Source organism: Gopherus evgoodei, chromosome 7 (assembly GCF_007399415.2).
Source record: "Gopherus evgoodei ecotype Sinaloan lineage chromosome 7, rGopEvg1_v1.p, whole genome shotgun sequence".
Lineage (NCBI taxonomy): Eukaryota > Metazoa > Chordata > Testudines > Testudinidae > Gopherus > Gopherus evgoodei.
The window spans coordinates 3,797,009-3,815,287 of record NC_044328.1 but is presented as its reverse complement, the minus strand read 5'-3'; the positions used below and the strand labels follow the sequence as shown (position 1 = coordinate 3,815,287).

The window sequence follows — 18,279 nt, the reverse complement described above, 5'->3', positions numbered from 1 at the left end:
TTCAATAAACCCTGAATTTGTATTTGTTTCTTTCTAAGTAGCTGAACTCCTGCTAGTGTCTTCATTCTTGGCTGGTGCGAAGCCAGCGCTGCGGATTTATACCAGCTGAGGATCTGGCCCTCTAATTAATTCAGACTTGAGAGAGTGTGGCTAATTTGAAGCAAATCATTTGTTCAATTCATTTCACCTTTGGTTCCCCTGTTAGTGGACTGTCTGTAAAGAGACTGTGAAATTCGTTAATTTATTTATTGTTCAAAATTGTTCAAATGTCTCTGGCCGATAATTTTGGCAGACTGGTCCCAAATTGCCAATTGCAGAGGTTTGTTAATTGCATTGTGTGAGTTAATTACAGGATAACAAATCGGAGCGCTTTACGCTTTTCCTGCGTGGAGCTCAAAGTACTGGATAGAAAAGGATAGATCCCATTACCCCCATTTCACAGATGGAGGAAACTGAGACACAAAGAGACAAAACGATTTGCTGAAGGCCAGACTTTGAGTCAACAGCAGAGTCCTGTTTGTGTTGGTTTATGTAATCCGCCACCCCCATGTGAAATGCAGATTGCAAATATGACAACTGCACATACGATTTGACATTCCCATTGGGCGGACTGGGTGATGCACAGTGCTAATCTCTAAAACAAACAATCCCGTGTGGTTTAGGTAACTCACCACAGCAGCCGGCATGTCCAATTACAGCCTTGATTGTAATATTCACAAATTTGTATTTCACGCTGTGTCGGTTAGTTACATAAGGCCTCCCGCCAGCGGCTGCAAACAAGGACACGTGATTTGTGAAACCCAGTGGGAATGTGACAACTGAATGTCGACTTGGAAATTCACCTTCTGAGAATAGTCAAGATTAAAAATGGCTCAGTGGAAGCAGAGCTCAAGCATTCGCTCTTTCCAGGGAGAGAACACAGCAGCATCGCACAGACGATTGAAACAAGATTCACTTCTGAACTCAAATGGATATTTGGGGAGTCAAAAATGGTCACTGTTTATAGGGCTCTGCACAGCATGGCTACTGATAGGTAACAGACATCCAAAAAAGCAGCTTTCTACCACTCCAGCTAGTGGAGGCTCTCCATTCGCTGTGTGCAGTGTAGGGCTTGGGCCACCCAGCTGAGTAGTTCTGCTTCTATCCCGCAGAGGGCAGTAGGACTAAGACATGCAGGTCAGTCCTTATCTGTTTCACAGGTGTGGTGTGTGGATTGAAGTTTTCCTCTGGTGTTGGCAAAGTGTGGAATAAATTCTGAGTATTATTAGTGTTCAGGGTTCAGACCATCACATGCAATACTGTACTGGGACAGGGGTTCCTTTGCTGCCCAGAGACACGATCTCTGCCCAAAGCACTCACAGCTCATTGGATTCATGTCACCAGTGAGCAGTGGCGCAAGCAGATTTGAATTCTTACTGGTACGCGTAGGTGACTTATGGGAGGGACACAAAGGGGAGCACCAGCTAAAGGGGGGGCAAATGACCTCCCCACATGACCCCCCCCATGGGACTCCTTCCTGCCCGGGGCCCCCACGCTCTCCCCGTCCCTTCCCCATCCCATGTTACTGGGCGGGAGGGGGAGGCTCTGTTCTCCCGCTGCACCGGATAGCGATTTCTGAACCACAGGGCTCTCTTGGGAGCCACAGAGGGGAAAGGAGCAGAACATGGGGCCGCCGGCAGCTCCTCCCATGCAGCTGTAGTGCCACCAGCCCTGTCCTGTGGCGGGGCTGTACAGACCCCAGACAGGAGAGGCAGCCACATGGAAGGGCGGGGGTGGCCGGCAGCCCCATGTTCTGCTCCTTTTGCCTCTGCGGTTCCCGGGAGAGCCCTGTGGTTCTGAAAATGTGTCTCTGTGGTACAGCGTACTCGCAGTAAATATCTTAATGGCACGGCCTACCTGTCCGCACTGGCTTCCTTGCCCCACAGCCCGTGAGAGTCACAGACAGCAGAGGTTTCCTATCCCATGCTCCTTCAGCAGCCACACGCCTTGCTGGGCCCAGCAATCGGTTCTGATATCTTGTAGGCTCGTATTGTTCTTGCCCTACTTCCCAGAGGCCGCACTCAGAATCTGGGCCCAATTGTGCTGAACGCTGCACATGCAAAGACCTGGGGCCTGAGTCAGCAGCGATACGAGGTGGCAAAACTTCTGTAGCACCCGCCCTCCCTGCCCCAGAGCCATACGAAATCTTGCAACGTGCAATGGAGAAGAAATCAGCAGAGTTAGCTGCAACGTTTGGCAGCGCTGAATGACAATTCCATTGGAAACCCTGGTTAATTAATGACATGCCCAGCCTCATCCTCCGGTTAACCTGGCCCACGCCAGGAGCCACAGTCATGGAGGACACCGTAGTGCACCCCGCAGCCGATCAAGTTAGCTTTGCTTCCTTGCCCCCAAAGTTGATGTGGCTCTGACCTTGGGCTGATTGGCAGCCGTCTCTGACAAGTTATTATTTTCCTACTGGGAAGCATGCAGTTATAGCCTGCCTTGGTGCTCCCATGTGCTGGGAGGCGGTCAGGACAAATAAGCTAAGCAGGGTCAGACTGTGTTACTATGTGGATGGGATCCAGATAGGACTGGGTGCTGACTAGTAGGGTATTTGGGGTACTGGGTGGGTGGGTGGGTGACTCAGTAGAGGGTGCTGTTCCTGTGGGGTGCTTTGCCCTCCCAGTTACACACCCCATACCTGGGGGGGGGCTATGCTGCAGGGGTGAGTCAGTGGGGGACACTCTGCCCTCCAGTGAGTACTGACCCCTGATGTGTAGGGTCTCCTGTCTTTTGAACAAGGCAAGGATCCAGTGGCATTTTGCCTGTGACCCACATGCTGACCCTGTTCCTAAATGCTCCCTTCCCGGTGCAGCTTCCGCTGGGTCTGGGATTCCTCTTCCCTTCTTCTGCCCCCTGGTTTGCTCCCGAGGGGTGCAGCTCAGCCCCACCGGATGGCGTTTCCAGGCCAGGCTCTGGTCCCTATGTGGCAAAGCAGGGCCGTCCAGATGCCGTGTGGCTGTGACACCCGCCTTGGTGGGGAAAGGCCACTGGGGCAGCAGGGCAGCTTTGTACAGCACCTGGCACAATGGGTTCAGCCTGGTACATGACTGGGGAGTGGTGGAGCTAAATGCTACCACAATATATGCAATACAGGGTACCGACAAAATCCTGGGGCCCCCCATCCCCATAGCAGGATCCTATGGTCTCCTGCCCCTAAAGCACCCCCAGGGGTGGGCTGATCTGGGAGGTTAGGGGTCCCCATCCCCATAGCAGGATCCTATGGTCTCTTGCCCTTAAAGGGGCCCCCACGGGAGGGCTTATCTGGGGGGGTCCAGGGTCCCCATCCCCATAGCAGGAGCCTGTGGTCTCCTGCCCCTAAAGGGGCCCCCACGGGAGGGCTGATCTGGGGGGGTCCAGGGTCCCCATCCCCATAGCAGGAGCCTATGGTCTCCTGCCCCTAAAGGGGCCCCCACGGGAGGGCTAGTCTGGGGGTGGGGCGGGGCTGTCGCTGGCGCCGGGCTCCGTCTGTAGGGACCCCCCCGAGTCGGGCCCCTCCCCAGCTGCGGCTCCGTGTCGGTGCCCTCCCCGCTGGGGGGGCTCTAGGGGGGCGGAGGCGGCCGGGCGGAGCCAGGCGCTGGGGGCTCCGGCGGGGGTAGGAGCCGCCGTGCGGGGGAGCGCGGGGCGGGCGATGGGAGCGAGCGGAGCCTCCCTGGCCCGGCCCGGGACGGGAGCGGAGCGCGGAGCCGGGGGGCGCCGGTGAGTGGCCGGGAGGGTCCCGGGGCCGCGGGAGAAGTTGGGGGGAGTTGGAGGCAGCGGGGGGAGGAGTCTGGGGGGAATTATGGGGTAGTTGTGGGGAGCTGTTGGGGGAGGAGTTTGGGGGGAGCTGTTGGGGGAGGGCGGGCGAAGGACTTTGGGGGAGTTGTGGGGAGATGTTGGGGGAGGAGTTTGGGGGGAGTTGGGGATGGCGGGCGAAGGACTTTGGGGGAGTTGTGGGGAGATGTTGGGGGCGGTGTGGGGAGGACTTTGGGGGAGATGTTGGGGGAGGAGTATGGGGGGAGTTGGGGGGTGGCGGGCGAAGGACTTTGGGGGAGTTGGGGATGGCGGGCGAAGGACTTTGGGGGAGTTGTGGGGAGATGTTGGGGGCGGTGTGGGGAGGAGTTTGGGGGAGTTGTGGGGAGATGGTGGGGGAGGAGTTGTTAGGAAGGGCGGGTGAAGGACTTTGGGGGTGTTGTGGGGAGATGGGGGAGGAGTTTGGGGGGAGCTGTTGGGGGAGGGCGAGCGAAGGACTTTGGGGGAGTTATGGGGAGATGTTGGGGACAGTGTGGGGAGGAGGTTGGGGGAGTTGTGGGGAGATGTTGGGGAGGAGTTTGGGGAGAGTTGGGGGATGGCAGGGAGAAGGACTGTGGGGGAGTTTTGGGGAAATGTTGGGGGGGAGTTGTTGGGGGATGGCAGGGGGAAGGACTTTGAGAGAGTTATGGAGGGAGGAGTTTAGGAGGAGTTTTGGGGAGATGCTGGGGGCGGCGGGAGGAGGAGTTTGGAGGATGTTGGGGGAGTATGTTGGGGGTGGGGGAAGGACTTTGGGGGAGTTGTGGGCAGATGAGGGCAACAGGGAAGGAGTTTGGAGGGATGAGGGAGTTGTGGGGAGATGGGGGCAGTGGGGGGAGAAGTTTGGGGAGAGTTTGTGGGGATGTTGGGGGCAGCGGGGTGAGGAGTTTGGGAGAGTTGTGGCAGTGGGAGGCTGGGGCATGTTGGGGTGGTGGGGTTGGGGGGCTGGTGGAGTGAGTAGGGGATATAGAGGTCCAGTGTGTCGGGGTGAATGGGGCGGGTTGTTGGGGGAAATGGGGTGAGGGTTTGGAGAATGCATTGTTGGGGGATGGGGAGTGTTGGGGTGGTGGGGTTTGGGGCCATAGAAGGGTGGGGTGAGGAGGTGGGAGGTGAGTTGTGGGGGCATGGGGCATGTTGGGGGGCAGTGGGGTTCGAGGCTGGGATGTTTGGGGTGAGGGGCTGGGGACTGCGGTGAGTGAGGTGTTTATGGGGGTTACTGGGCAGTGGGGGGACTGTTGGGAGATGTGGAGGATTGTTGGATATTTGGGGGAGGCGGCAGTGGGGACAGTTCACACCATGCCCAGCAGGCCACAGCTGGGGCACTGCCCTGCTGCCCTGATTGCGCCATGTCCCCGATCCCCAGTGGCAAGGCCCCGTCCCCAGAGTGCTGGGAAAGTGTCTTGCTCCCTCTGGCCCCTTGCTCTGCTCAGCTCAGGAGGGTGATTTACAGTGGAAGCAGCCCCTGCCTGCTCTCCCTTTGGGTTAAAAGCCGCAAGGGACCGACCCCTTCTGTGTGACCCAGGCCAGCCAGGCCTCTCTTCGCCCACCCCCGCCCTGCCCTTCTAGCCTGGGCAGGGGCTGGCCAAGCTGGTGGCTGCTGTGGTATATGGATCTCCGTCCTGTTTGGCAAAGTGCAGGTGTGCGGGTTAGGGGAGATGTCCTCTTTCTCTGCCCCCTTCCCATAGGGCTGCCTCTCCTGTCTCCTTTGCCGCCCTATGCAAACTCCTGCGGTGTAGCGTGACAGGTGGTTCTGTGGTTAAGACCCTGGATTTGGACTGCAGAGAATCTGGCCTCAGCTCCTGGTTCTCGGGCGAGTTGTTTAAGGCCGGACTGGAGTCCTTCCATTTGCTCGGGTAGGGGTTGGATCCTCCCCTTAGCCTCTCGCTCCGTACCTCAGTGGAATGTAACGGCCGCGCTGGAAAGCGAGTCCTCTAGAGCAGAGAGTCTCATTCCGGGGAGCATCGTCCGGAAGCTTCGTCTGAGGAGTCACGATGGGAGAACGCCAGGAGTAGGGCTGGCAGGGTGCCCGGAGAAGGCTAGGAAAAGCGTGTGTAGGGGGATGCGTCAAATACACCCTGATCTGGTTTTGGAGGAGCTGGCTTTCACCTCCGCTGGATGGGAGGGCGAGCCCTCTCCTCTCCGGCTAGCTTTGGCTGCCGTGAGAACGCGTGGTTATTGCAGCCAGCCCCGGATTTCAAGCCGACGCCAGCTGCGCCATGAGCTGTTCCTTGAGCCCAGCATAATATGCCTGTTTGCGGCTGGAGCTCGAAGGTCTGAAGGGATCTGTAATGTGATTCTTGGATTGGGAAGGCTGGCGGGGGAGTGGGGAGAGCTCTGACCTGCTCATGATGATGCCAGCTGGAAGGAGGGAAATCTCACAGTCCTTCCTCTTCATGCTTTGCTGCTGAGCAAGGAAACAAGCACCTTCTTCCCCCCCAGCTGCTGCATTAGGGCCTGATCCAGAGCCCGTGGAGGTCACCATGAAGTTCGGTGAGGCCCGTAGGGCAGGCAGTATGGGAGTGGGTAAAAGTGACCGGAAGGTGCACATGGGATCCAAGTCATGAGCATTAGAGAGACATGCAGCGAGAGGCAGCCCCCCTGCGCCCCCCCCAGTGCATTCTGATTAGCTGGGGAGGATGTTTTGGTGTGACATTGGAGCCATTGGCGTTGACTTGAAATGGCAAAGGGTTTGTTATTGCAGGGCCTGTGAGCTGATCTCATCTGACTTTCTCCTGTGCAGACAAGCTTCTCCAGCAGGGTGTCATTCCTTTCTGCAGGCTGTCTGCTTTCCCCTTTTAATTTCTCCTGTGTGTCTCTTTCTTTCCCCCACTTCCTCCCTTCCCTCCAGCGGGGTCACGTCGCTGAGGCATGCACAGCAGCACCCCGGGCTGGATGTGGGCACATAGCTCGGCCAGCTTTCGGCTTTGTTGGCAGGAGCGTGTGACGATGCCTAGAGGAAACCTCGGCCCTGCCCTGCTCCCAGCAGCATAAATTTCACTAGGGAAAACGACACCCACTGTTTGGCGGCTGTTATATTAATTACTTGTGTTGTACTTTGGACTCCAAGTCTGGCAGCTTGGGTGTGGAATTCAAACTCGGAGCAGCGGGAGGTGTAGCGAGGATCAGTGCTGTGTGGGAGAACTGGCATCTCATCAGCTGTGTGGAAGACCTGAAGGTAGAAAATAGTGTGTGTGTGGGGGGGGGGGTATGTACACGTGTGTGTGCATTGCTCCTATGCTTGGATTGTCGATTCTAGTATCAGCAGGGTTATGAACACTGACCAGGCACCTCTGAGCCTGAGGAATAAACCTAGTAGCCCTGGGCAGAGAAGAAAAACCAGCAGGAAAAAGCTTTCCCAAGCAGTTTCAGAGTGAAATTGACATGATTCTTGTCAGTTTCCCTTCTGCCCTGGCCTTCTGAATAGCTGTTGTGATACTAACCAGAGTCTTGTGAGTTTCACATGCGGCTGCTTCAGAAATTTCTCAGCAGCTGCAGAGGAGAGCTGTCTGTCTGCAGACTCAGGGTTCATCAGGATACTTGGAAGGCTTTCTTTGCAGCCATAAGGGTTAGAAACTCACACATTCCAAATTCTTTCACACAAGACACATTAAAAACTGACTAACTGATAGGTCTCAAAATGCAACAGGGAATTGTCATTGACTGGGTCTGTTTCCACTGGGGTCCTGCAGGGGTCAATTCTTGATCCTACGCTATTTAACATCTTTATCAATGAGTTGAGAGAGAACTTACAATTATCACTGATAAAGTTTGCAGATGACACAAAACTTGAGTGAGTGGTAAATAATGAAGTGGACAGATCACTGATTCAGAGCGTGTGATCTGGATCACTTGGGAAACTGGGTGCAAGGAAACAGTATGCATTTTAATGCAGCTAAATGTAAATGTAGCCATCTGGGGACAAAGAATGCTGACCATACTTATAGGGTGGGAGATTCTATCTGGGAAGCAGTGACTCTGAAAAAGATTTTGGGCTGTGGTGAATAATCAGCGGAATGAATGCGATCCTGGGATGCACAAACAGATAGGGCGACCATATGTCCTGCTTTTATAGGGACAGTCCCGATATTTGGGGCTTTTTCTTATATAGGCTCCTATTACCCCCCAAACCCCGTCCCGATTTTTCACACTTGCTGTTTGGTCACCTTACAAACGGGGAAAGCTCAAGAAGGAGCAGAGAGGTTATTTTACCTCTGTACTTGCCACGGGTGTGACCGCTGCTGGGATCCTGTGTCCAGTTCTGGTGCCCGCAGTTCAAGAAGGATGTTGATCAGTTGGAGAGGGGTCAGAGAAGAGTCACGAGAAGGGTTAGAAACCCTGCCTGGTAATGACAGACTCAAGGAGCTCAATCTATGTAATTTAACAAAGAGGAGGCTAAGGGGTTTTTGATTACAAAAGTACCAAACGGGGAAGAAATCTCGAATATGGCTGTGCAATCCAGCAGAGAAAGGTATAAAATGACCCAGCGGCTGAGCGTTGTAGCTAGACAAATTCCAACTGGAAATAAGATGGACGTTTTGAATGGTGAGTGTGAGTAACCATTGGAGCAATTTCCCAAGGGTAGACATGGGTTCTCTCTCACTATCTGTTTTTAAACTGAGTGGATGTTTTCCAAAAAGATTTGCTGTAGGAGTTCTTTGGGGGCAGATCTCTGGCCTCTGCTACACAGGAGCTCAGACTAGTTGCTTCTGGCCTTGGAATCTATACGATTCTACCGAGATTGATGGTTTCTTTGCCCCCCCAACCCCTCCCCACCCCATTCTAACTCTCAAGATGTCCCGTGACACTGATGTACTTGTGTACACTGAGGCAAGATGGAAACTATAATCACCCTTCACCATCTTACGGCCCCATTAGGCGGGTGCTTAAGAGGGAGGACATCTGTTGTGATTCCCTGAGGGGGAAGGACTGTGGAGCAAGTTACAAAACAGCATTTCTGCAGAGGCCAAGGAAGCGCTGGGACAGAAGCTCCAGTGAAACTAGATGACCTTCTAATCCATTTACCCACATGCTGGCAGTTCCCGCTTCCAGGCAGAGGAAGTAAGGATGAATGCAGAGCAATGAAAGTTAATCTGCGTGCAGCGGGGAGGGAAGATCCGGATGGCCGCGGGTCTGGCATCTTCTCCTGGGTGTCTGGCAGTGTCTGCAGATTGCCGCTCTCCTGAGCCTCGCCGTGGTATAACTGCATGCCGGCAGGTGCTGGGCATCTCAGGCTAAGCAGGGGTGGGTCTGCTCAGTATGTGAATGGCAAATCACCAAACAAAACCCAAGGTCTGTAGGAAGCGAAGTTGCTTATTTCCTGGGAGGTGCCCTCCTCTCTCTCTTTCTCCATGCCCCACCACCCTGCTGTGCTGCTGGAGAGACCATCTTTCAAAAGAAATGTAAATCCAAGGACCCAGTCATTAAAGGTCTCCTGTCCCTTTCCCCAAGAGCGATTACAGGCTTCTAACCTAAAATTCCCCATGGAATTTCAACTGGACTAGGGGGTCCCTTTTCACTTCCTCATCTAAACAGTCCCCTCGCGTTGCTGTGTGACATTACACAACCTAGAGGTTACTGCATTTTGGTGGTGGGCACAATAATTCATGCCTACATTGTTCCTGTCTAGCGAGCTGCGAAGTGTTGGGATGCCCCACACTCTGGTTTTGGTTAAAGATAACGCCAGAGAGGCGTACTTGGGAAGGGCTTTGCTGGTCAGGTCCCCCATATGCCCATTTCAGGCAGTGGCCCAGCTCAGTGACCGTAACTACCTGCTGGCCTCATTGGCAACTTCTCAGGAGCCAGAGGGCGACTCCAGAGTACTACCCCAGTCATAGCCCCCCTCTGCATGAATGCAGCTATTGTTATGTGTCTCGTGGCGGTGCCGGGAGCAGGACCCCTCTGCGCTAGATGCTGCACAAACAGCACAAAAGACAATCCCTGCCCCCCAAAATCTCAGCTCGGATGTCCCACCTCCGGATCCCGGAGGAGACTGGTCACATCGCGATGAAGAAGCGCTCGGGGTTTTACAGCCGGGGGTGAGCCTGTAACAAAGAGGAGGGCAGCTGCGGGCCGCATGCCGGCAGAACTCCCGCAGGCTGTCCCCGGCAGCGCAAAGCAAACCTTTACTCAGTCACGTTGGTTTCTAACTGACCTGTGCCCGAGCGGTGCCCGTGCCTAGGACAGTGGCAAATGTAGCGATTGCTTTCCCCTGGCAGTGGAGGGCTCCCTGCGGGCCTCTCTCAGAGGCTGGGGGGTGGATTGGTGAGGACACACGGGGCAGGAATTGGAAGTGGTTTCCAGGGGAACTAGCTTGAAATAGTTATGCTTTCTGGTGGAAAATCCAGCTCTTCTCTGCTTTGCTAGAGTCCTGGGTCCCTCAAAGGCCAGCAGGGAGTAGCCTGTATCTGCTGTCCATCCCTCCCGGCCTCGGTGAGCATATTCGTGCTTGTGATTTATTCGCAATAGGATTAAACTGTCCCTTCTGCTCAGGCCTGTATGTCCCCCACCCTCCCACGCTCCATGGAGATGCTATGATGGGGCTCGTTAACTTGGCCCAAGTGTGTTTCTCTACAAGGTAGTTGAGTGGAGCAGCCGTTCCCCGGAGCTTTAGTTCCCCTCGGTGGTTAGTCATTTAGCGGCTTAATTAATCCTCCCATTGCAGTGGTTCAGCTTGCGGGGGACCCACTGCCCTTACTTTGCCACCTGCCCCTGTGGGCAGGCATGTTCGTGTGGGCGGAGCCTCTCTGCTGAAGGGGGTGTGGCTTTTCAGAGGGTGGAGCCTGGCTGCTGAAAGTCCCGCTCAGCCAAACGGGTGATGGATCAGCTCAGCTGCTTTTCTTGTGGGGTTTTCTCCTGAATGTAAGTAGCTGCTCAGCAGACGTGCCCAGAGCTCCTGGGGAGAGAGAGACGCTGTGGGGGCTGAGCTCACCGCCACAGGGGCTTGGTTGTGGGTGGGATCAGGGGCAACAGGCGCCAAGAGACTTGAATGAGCTACTGGCTCCTCCACATTTGCCTTCTCCTACTGATGTCCCTTTAAAGTGGCTCTGGACGATGTTTGATCCCCCTGGCTGATGGAGCAGCATTTAGCACCTGGTGCTTGGCACACCGGGCATGGCCAACACCGCTGAGCGGGTGCCCAGGTGGCCAGCGGGTGGGCCAGAGATATGCTTGATTGAGGCATAACCTTGTGAAATGGATTGGGGCTACTTGGGTCCTGCTGGTTTGAATGAGTTAGGAGGTTGTTCCAGGAGTGGGTGGGTGAGATTTTGTGGCCTGCATTGTGCAGGAGGTCAGACTAGATGATCATAATGGTCCCTTCTGACCTTAAAGTCTATGAGTTTCCCGGCGGTAACATGCCGGATAGTTAGTGTCCGGCTCCTGTGTCTTAGGCTGGCTGTGCTGTTCTGTGCAGGGCCCGGGGGGAAGGACTGAAAACATGTCTGGTGGGAAGGGGCATGAGGGCCAGCGGGGCTGGTGCAGAAGTGGCCCCCCTGGAGCCGTGAGTGCCAATCATGCAGAAAATGAGTTTGCTGGCTCTCAGCAGCGTGGTGCAGCCTCCTGCCATGCGCCCTGCGCTGGGAGCCTTGGTGGATGAGGGGCCGTGCTCCGGAGGGACGCAGCCTGGTTCATCCAGCTCTCTGTGTGTGGGGAGGAGCGGGGAGAGCGGAGGGGGTTTTCCAGCACACCCTGTCCCCTCAGGCCTGTAGCTCGTGGCTGTTCGAGGGAGGAGGAACCGGATGGCTGGTGGCTTCGCGCTCTGAACAGGAGGCAGCATCCCTGGCCAGTGGGAATTCTTTGGGCCTTCGGGGAAGGGGCAGGAAGCTGTTAATTAGCCTCTCCTAGGCTGCCCCAGGGGCTGTGCGAGCCGGGCCATGTGGCCAGGTTGGAGGGGACTCAGAGATGGAGTGGCTGGACACGGCCTGGGGAGCCAGCCATCTGGGGCCGGAGCAGCTGGAGGTGGGTAGCCTGCCAGGCCCAGGTGTTGTCCTTCACGTGGAAGGAGCTGGGGGCTGTGGGGGGCTGGGAGTTTTTCTGCTGGCATTGGGTGACTTGATGAGACTCTGGGGTGACTGGCAGCTTGTCTCATTTCTGGGTGTGTTTCTGGCCTCCGGGTGCTGGGCATAGGGCCTGGCGAGTGCCCACCCCAGTGACTGAGGTGCTGGAGAGGACCTCCAGGGGCCTGTGAGATGGGGTTTGAAATCAAATCCTGCCTCTCCCCCCGCCAAGCAGAACTGCCCTGGCTGTGCCCCCCCAACTGTGAACTCAGGGCACCCTGGCTCCGCAGGGGGCTGTGACTGGGTGCTGAGGCTGGGTCCCCCCTGACCGTGGCAAGGGCAGAGCCGCAGCATCCCAGCCCTGAACGGAGACGGCCCCCCTGTGCGCACCCCGCTGCATGTCTAGAACCCCGGGGGGGGGCTTCCCCCCACCCTCCAGCCCCACCCCGGGACCCTGCTGCCAGGGAGGGAGATTGGCGCAGGGGACCCACCAGCTCCTGGCACCCAAGGCCCTTCCCTGCAGGTCCCTCTGCGGTGGGATGCGCAGTGGGGTCATTCCGTCCCTTGGTCCATCTGAGAGCCGGCCCTGGGACCCGAGAGAGGGGAGCAGCCCCCCAGCAGGCTGGTGGCAGAGCTGAGCGAAGAGCCCCCGAGCTGCACCCTGGTCTCTGAGGCCACACTGCCCTGCACCCTTCTGTCGGGGTCCCCAAGCTGAAGAGGGGGCCCCGGCTGGGCCAACCGGAGCCGCGCTCACATTCTGGGCTGTTGATTGCACAGGGCCAGGCCATGCCCTGCTGCCTGCCCAGGCCGGAGGCCGCCCGTGTCCCCGGCCGGCCTGGGCCATGCACTACTGCCTGCCCAGCCCGGAGGCTGCCCATGTCCCCGGCCGGCCTGGGCCATGCCCTGCTGCCTGCCCAGCCCGGAGGCCGCCCGTGTCCCTGGCCAGCCTGGGCCATGCGCTGCTGCCTGCCCAGCCCGGAGGCCGCCCGTGTCCCCGGCCGGCCTGGGCCATGCGCTGCTGCCTGCCCAGCCCGGAGGCCGCCCGTGTCCCCGGCCGGCCTGGGCCATGCCCTGCTGCCTGCCCAGCCCGGAGGCCGCCCGTGTCCCCGGCCGGCCTGGGCCATGCACTGCTGCCTGCCCAGCCCGGAGGCTGCCCGTGTCCCTGGCCGGCCTGGGCCATGCCTTGCTGCCTGCCCCTTTAAGGAAAGTTTGTTTTTCTCCATGCCCGGCAGCTATTTTAGTGCCAGACCAGCTGAGCAAGCGTGCGGGCTCCAGGGCTCCACCCGCAGCAGGAACTGGATGGGCTGCTTGCCCAGCCTTGGCTACCAGGTACAGGAGCGCCAGCAAAGCACCTTTCTCTGCCTCGGGCCTGCCTCTGCTGTCCTCGCTCTGGCAGGGCCTGAGCGCTTTCAGCCGAGGGCAGGGCATCACCCCACGGGCTCCGGCGGAGAAGCCAGCCACACGCCAGCTGAGCGACTTGGAAGCCTGCCTCTTGGAGGCTGATTGTGGGGGGCTGAGCACAGCCCTGTGCCCACTCCCTTGGCACGGGAATGGCGGGACACTACCTTCCCCAGCGGGGAGCAGCCTGCGGCATCTGTGCCAGGTGGCTCCTGCTTTTGCGGCCTGTGCTGCCCCCTCTGCTGATGCCCCTCTGAAATGCCACGAGTGGCTGCCCAGCAGCCGCAGAGTCCCTGTGTCACCCAGCAGCCTCCGGTCCTCACCTGCAGGCCAGGATGTGGAGGAATTGCATCTGGTCCCGAGGTGCCAGCTCTCTGCTGAGTCCTCTCAACCCACTGCAGGCCTGGCCGCAGTTGGGGGGGGCATGTTTGGGGGGCAGAAGGGTCCCGGGAGTCAGGACACTGGCTCAGGACTCCGGAAACTGGGTTCTGTTCCTGGCCCTGCTGCGTGACCTTGGGCAAGTGGCTGCACTGCTCCGTGCCTCAGTTTCCCCAGCTGTAAAATGCAGATCACTGTCCCGACCTCATCTGGAAACTGCTCTGAGATTGGCTGATAAGGGGCCATTCGGCAAGGACGTAGGATTATAAGACCATGTCTCTGCCCTGCAAGGTCTGGGATCGTGACCCCTTCGCAGCCCTCGGTCAGTGTGGATCGCCATTACCCCTCTCTGGGGGGATTAGCCTGCGTCCCAATTTACAGATGGGGAAACTGAGGCACAGAGCATGGCCCCAGTGTGTTGAGGCCATGCTGTGGATAACAGCCCAGGAGCGCCAGTGGTCAGAGCACTAGGCCGCACTGCCCTTCACCACAGCTCTGCCATGTCAGCCCTGCCCGGTGCCCTTCCTGGAGGGGAAGCTGGCACTCACCCTGCCTCTTGTGCCAGGCAGCATTTCCCTGAGGCGTGGTGCCGCCATGACCCGGGCAACCCATGAGCTATTCGCCCGATGCCAACCGGGGGAGGAGCACCCCCAGCCGAACAGCTGGGCCCTGGGGTCCCCCCTCCATGCGCCGCCCACACCCTGACCTGCTTGGCAGTCGGGGCCTGCGTGGGTGGGGGCTGCTGGCACTTGCAGCCCCTCCCTCAGCCTGGGGCCTTGGTTGCTGAAGGTTTTGCTTGAGGAGCTCCTGGGTGGGGTGGAAAATGGGGGTGGGCGGGGACAGCGACTGGCCTGGGAGAAACTAGCAGCCCTTTGTCCCAGGGCTTCCTCCCCCGGCGCCTGGCCTCAGCGACCATTCAACCCACGTAATCCTTGGGAAACAACCAGCGCGCGGTGGGCCCTGGCTGCCTGGCCGGGGCGGCGGAGGTGGGAGCGGGCGTCTTTCCTGGGCAGGGGTCCCTGCACCCGCGGGTCAAAGCGACCGGCTGAACTGGGGGAGCAACGGTCTCATCGGGCCCGATCCCCCGCCCCACGTGGGCTCCTGGTGCCGGCAGTCGGGCAGGCCTGGGGGTCGGCGTCGGGCGGGTGAGGAGATGGGGACCCCATTCTAATGAGTGCAGCTGGCGACTGACCGGGCACAACTGGGCTGGGGCTCCTGTGAGATGTTCTGCTTCTTCCTCCTCCTCCTCACCTGCCTGCCACCAGGGCTCGCCCCACGGCTAATCCCCAGCTGCCAGTGAGAGGAACGTACTTCCCACGGGTACCCCAGAATCCTGGCCTGCCCCTAGCCCCCTGCCCCTCTAGACGGGCCCTCCAGCGGGCACTGCTCCAAAGGGATCCGTCAGCTGGTGCCCAGGTGCCCGGCTGGGTGGGCATGGAGAGCGGTCGCTGTGTGGGGCCAGCCTGAGGTGGTTTCCTAGGCATGGCACAGCTGGGAGCACTGGCTGGCAGGACATTCAGTGACCCCCTTGCGGCAGGCTGGGGACACTGGAGTTGTTGTCTCAAGCTGGGGATCGGGGTGGAAAGGCACAACAGGGGGAACCCCTGCCCCAGAGCTGTCTGGGGGCCCTCAGGATTCCAGAGTTCCAATCCGGCTCTGCCATTGCCTCCCTCTGGGGCACTGCCCAGCTCTGTGCCTCAGTTTCCCCATCTGTAGCCTGGAAGGGGTTGATAGGATGGCGAGGTTAGTGCTTGTGTGGCGACGGGGCTGCTGAGCCCTGTGTGCATGGAGCAAGGGGAGACACAGAACTGTCCCAGAAATGGGCTGGAAATGTGGGTGCTCAGTGCTGGGTGCCCTGTGAGTGTGATTCAGCAGGGGGCGCTCTTCTCTTCAAGGATGTGAGCCTGGGTGGCCCTGTTCCCATGGCAGCTCTGAGCTCCCCCCGCCCAGTACCGAACGCACGGGGCAGGGACTTTGTGTCCTCTCCTGCTCTGTTAAGCAACATTGCGGTGGGCTGTTAAACAGCTGCTGTGCTCCGCTCCAGAGGTGGCTGCATTCCAGTGGCAGGTGCCGTAGTCACTTGCAAAGGGGTCTCTGGGGTGGAAAGAGGCCGGGGAAATGCCAGGCCAGTCGAGGTTTGATGAAGTGTGTTGGGGAGGTTTGCTCGGGCCGGAATGGTGCAGGGCCTGTAGGACGCAGCGTGGGTTTGTCAGCCGGTGCCAGCGAGGTGCCGCCCTGGACTCGGGGCTGCTGGGTAAAGAAGCAAAGAGCAAATGAAGGCCCAGGCCCACAGCTGCCCAAGTGGCGCTCCCTCGGCCCGTGGGGGGGGGGGGGCAGGGGCTTGGCACGGTGGGTATATCCCTCCCTCCCGGAGCTAGAGAGTGGCCAGGAGCCCTCGTCGCTCCCATGGGGGCCGGGAGCCAATGTCAGGGCCAATGAACTGGTGAAATAGGGTAGGGTAGTGGGGGCTGGGCACCTCCCCACAGAATCCCTGTTCTACAGGGGGGAAACTGAGGCACATGTAGGGCAGGGTCACAAGGAGTGTGGCAGAACAGGGGATTGAACCTAGCCTGCTGCCTTAGCTCAAGCCCATTCTTCCCGAGTGCAGCGAGTGCGACAGGTCTCAGCCCTGGTCCTTACGGGCTGGTGGTCACCAGACCCAGCCGTGGCTGGCTCTGTCTGGCAGCTTGGTGGCAAGGCCCAGGGATACTTGGGGTGGGGCTAGAGGGGACTGTTTAGGGAACAGCCCCTCCAGGACCTAATGCCCCCTGCTTTGGTGCCAGGTGTGCCGGGGGAGCTCTTCTATGGGGGGCAGGAGGAAGAGCAGGGGCTCTGGCCCCACCTGAGCTGGGCATGGCAGGGTGAGTCCGCCCGTCTGCTGAAGGGCATGGGGCTCTGAGTGGTTGTGGGATGGGGCCATGGGGCACAGGGCGGCCCACAGAGGTCTTCTAGCCAGAAAGTTTGGCCGTCGGGTCTCCACAGATGACGGTTGCCCCTGGGCTGGGCCATGACACCGCAGGCTGGGCAAGCAGGGGGCTGCGGGTCGGGAGTGAGGGGCACCAGCAGAGCTGGGGTTGGGACCCCAGGGCTGGGCTAGCAGGGGGCTGCGGGTCAGGAGTGAGGGGCACTGGCAGAGCTGGGGGGCAGCCCATGGCTGGGGGGCAGCAGGGTGAGGGGTCTCATGAGCACCTAGTTTCCCCCTGGATGAAGCTCTCTGCCCTGAGCAGCGCAGTGACCAGGGTGAGCTGATCTTGTGAGTGGGCTGATGGACAAGGGGGATCCCCACACCCCTCACCTTCACCCTCCTGCCGTGTGCTGGGTTCAGGCCCCCTCCCCACGTTGCTGCCCCAGGGCCAGGATCTCTGGGTTGCCCCCTCCCTGGGTGATTTTCTGTCCTCTCCCCTTGCAGGAGGCTGTTGAGCTGCGCTGGGGTGACCTGGATCTGAGCTGGCCGGGGTGGATGGGCAGCCAGCGCTGTAGGTGAGTTGGGGCTGCAGCCCCCGGGACCCTCGGCTGTGGGGGTGGGGGTGTCACACGGGTCTAGGGCTTCAGCCTGGTCCCAGGGCTGTCCCACTAGAGAGCAGCCGTTGGCCCCAGCCCCAGCGATCCCCCTGACCCGGTTCTCCTGAGGTTCCCCCTGCCTCTCGGCCAGGCTCTTTGGGATGGACAGGGCCAGCAGGGAAGGGACATCCCCCTCCCGGTGCCCGGTTCCCATGTGGCTCCCGGGGCGTCTGGGCCCGGCCCACACGGGGTTAAGGCTGGCGGGAGGAATTCTATGGGTGGGGGTGGATGAGCAGCGCTGCCCCCTGCTGGATGGTGCCGCAGCGCCACGTGCAGCCCTGGGAGCCGAGTAGCTGGGGTTGACTGGGAATCCCAGGGACACAGGGAGGGGAGACGGTGGGGTCCCTGGTGGGAGGCACTTGGGGGCTGGCAGGGTGGTGGGCACAAAGGACCTGGTGGAGGGATACTGTGGGTACTGGCAGGGTGGCGGGGATTTGGGGGTCCTGGCAGAGGGCACTGAGGGTGCTGGTGGGGCAGGGGGCTGGAGTCCCTGATGGGGAGGCAGTGAGGGTGCTGGTGGGGTGGTTACGGCTAGGGGTCCTGGCGGGGGGGCACTAAGGGTGCTGGCAGGGTGGTGGGCACAGAGGACCTGGTGGTGGGGCACTGGAGGTACTGGCAGGGTGGTGGGGGTTTGCGGGTGCTGCCAGGATGGTGGGGTCTGGGGACTCCGGCAGGGGGGTATTGGGGATGCTGGCAGGGGCTTGGAGCCCTGATGGGGGGGCCCTGGGGGTGCTGGTGGGGTGGTTGGGGCTGGGGACCCTGATGGGGGGTCCCTGGTGGGGGGCACAAGGGGTGCTGGTGGGGTGGTGGGAGCTGAGGATCCTGGTGGGGGGCCACTGAGGGTGCTGGTGGGGTGGTGGGGGCTGGGGGCCCTGGCGGGGGGGGCACTGGGGATGCTGGTGGGGTGGTGGGAGCTGGGGCCCTGGCGGGAAGGCACTGAAGGTGCTGGTGGGGGGAGGGGGCTGGGGGCCCTGCATGTCCCATGTGCCTCTGGCCGGTGTCACTGCTCTCCCTGCGCGTGGGCGGATTGATTGGAGGTGGCAGCGAGGTGCTGGGCTCTGTGCTGCCAGGCCCATGCCAGCTGCAGCCCTGGCTGCGGGCACCTCCACAGCCGCCGTGCAGCGTGAGAGCAGGCAGC

The 18,279-nt window shown here is 59.6% G+C and overlaps 1 protein-coding gene across 2 annotated transcripts in view; it reads left to right on the top strand.

The window, feature by feature from the left end:
• The first annotated feature begins 3,660 nt into the window (after window positions 1–3,660).
• Window positions 3,661–18,279, top strand: part of LZTS2 (leucine zipper tumor suppressor 2) — a 38,975-nt gene continuing 24,356 nt past the window's right edge. Inside the window, exons 1-2 of one of the 2 annotated variants that reach the window (XM_030570148.1) lie at window positions 3,661–3,741; window positions 16,990–17,060. The gene's annotated coding sequence lies outside the window, so the exon portion shown is untranslated. Of the gene's footprint in view, window positions 3,742–7,989; window positions 8,153–16,989; window positions 17,061–18,279 lie in introns of those variants that run through there. The other variant, XM_030570150.1, reaches the window with a different exon arrangement.